We start from the raw sequence: 2,296 nt of genomic DNA on the forward strand, positions 1-2,296 counted from the left end.
TGAAAAAATCCATGAAGGTGTTCTTCAAATGTGAAAGTCTGTGTGTGGGCTTCCGCAGTATCTTTTGGTATCTACTGTGTGTGAGCCATTATGTTAGCACTGCAACAAAAACTGCATATTGTCACTGAAAGAACAGGTCCAAATAAATATATTATACAATGTTATAATCTGCCTAAACTTATGAGATCTTTCAAGGAGGCTTGAGAAAAAAATACAAAATTGCTCAAATACTTATTTTTATTGTAAATGTATTTTATTTTGTAATCAATAATCAAAATTTACAAAAAAGGAGAAGGAGAAGCAGGGTGCTGTGGTGCATGCCCTTAACCCCAGCCCTTGGGAGGCAGAGGCAGGCAGATCTCTGTGAGTTTGAGACCAGCCCTGGTCTACAAGAGCTAGTTCCAGGACTGGCTCCAAAGCTACCCAGGAAAACCCTGTCTATAAACCTACCCCTCCCCCAAATAAAAATTTACATTGTTTTCAAATGTGGTCTTAGAAAAATTTGTTCAGTTTGATGCATTCTTACACAACTTTGGAATCTTTAACATCCCGACTAAAGAAACAGGAGCAATGGTGAAACTGAGACTACAGGTGTCAGTCACAGTGCTGAAATGACAGCACTTGCACACTTCACCCAATACACCTTCAGGGTTCCTTTGATAGTGAGCTTCAGGAACAACGGGGGAACAGACACCAAATGCATTGGTGACCCCTTTCTGTGTTGCTTTATTTAAATGCAACATTGTTGCAAAAGCACTAGACACTATTTGAAATCATAAGTACATCCACATTTTCTTTCAAATAATGTTTGGGATCCTGCTTGCTAACGTTCTTTATTACCAGTTGTTTGGGTGTCATGTTTTCTTCTACAGCCATATTGCAATTCTTGATGGATTCTAAAGTCTTTTTTTGGCACTGACTTGCTTTGTTTACAATATTCACTGTAATTCTGAGGTGTCAGACATTCCACCCAACTCTTAGTAGGAAAATTTAGCAGCATCTTCTGCTTCAGCTCATTTTCACTGAAAACCAACCATGGTAGAGTAATAGCGTCTGTTTAATCCATGAATCAATGCCTGGGTAAACTGTTTGTTTCACTGACCCACATTTAAATATGTTCATGTATTAAGGTCACCATCATTTTAGAACTAGTCAATCTGAAGGCATTGATGACAACCTTTCCTTTTAACTCCGGGTTTCACAACCTCAGTCACAACTTTTTCTGGAAGTATCAAAGCTCTGCATAGTGTTCTTGATATTCACACTAAAATGCCAACAACCAAATCCAGGGTGATTGCCAACTAACAACCATCTGTTTGTTTCAGTATATCTGACATTTGTGTTGGGGACACTGGATCAGCAAGTTCTCCACTGACACTGTTCCAGATTGCGGCATAGCCAATACACCAGTCACTCTGATGGTGTAATCATCAAATTCCCCAAGAGTTAGACCAATAACTTCCACTGGAACAGCCATGTTTGAATGTTCTTACCAATGTCAAGGAAGAGATGCAAACTTGTTCTGCTGTGACCATGGCAAGAGGCTCTGTGGGTGACCCTGGCCCATTCTAGGCATCCTTCCTTCAGATCTAAGGAATCTCTCCACATATTTATTTGCAACTGTAAGCCATGTATTGTTGAGCTTCAAAAACATTTTGAAGTAACTTAGACTCCTGATAGTTCTGGCAGGTATTTTTCCTAAGTGTTTTTTTTTTTTTTTTCTTTTTTCTTTCTCTGTTTGCCTTTCAACACCACAGTTTCCAGGACAACACCTCACATTTGATGAGGATCTGGCTGGGAGAATATGCACATGTCAGCCTTAGTGCACTTAGAAGAGTCACCAGGTCTGGAAATATTCCTAAAATACTACTTTTTAAAGTATCTGAGAAGTTGAGTCACAAGGTATGCTAAGTTACCTTCCTAATTTTCTTCCTGTTTTATTTTATTTTGGATGCCAATGTTATTATATTCATGACAACCACAATCAAGCTTTTTGTGGCCAGTCTCTTCTACAAAGCAGAGACTTATTTCTCCCATCTTCGTGTTCTAGAACCGTGTTCAGTAAGTAAGCTGCATCCTTAAAATAGCTCAGCGAGTAAGCAAGAAGATAAAGATCATGGCCGAGAACATGGTGCACAAACACCCAAGGCCTGAAGTAGCTGCAGAGTTCAATGGCTGCTTCTCTTTTTCAGATTTGGATGTAACAGTGATTTTGAAATATGTGGTTGCCTGAAGATCACATTTCCTGCAGTTTATGGTCACTTTGTAAAAGAGTGACATTTGTTGCAGTTGACTC

The 2,296-nt window shown here is 39.2% G+C and overlaps 1 pseudogene; it reads right to left on the reverse strand.

The window, feature by feature from the left end:
- Nucleotides 1-756: 756 nt before the first annotated feature.
- Nucleotides 757-1,654, reverse strand: LOC127229610 (26S proteasome non-ATPase regulatory subunit 14-like; annotated as a pseudogene).
- Between the last annotated feature and the right edge of the window lie 642 nt (nucleotides 1,655-2,296).

The sequence above is a fragment of the Phodopus roborovskii genome, unplaced genomic scaffold, assembly GCF_943737965.1.
Source record: "Phodopus roborovskii unplaced genomic scaffold, PHOROB, whole genome shotgun sequence".
In the NCBI taxonomy this organism is placed as follows: domain Eukaryota; kingdom Metazoa; phylum Chordata; class Mammalia; order Rodentia; family Cricetidae; genus Phodopus; species Phodopus roborovskii.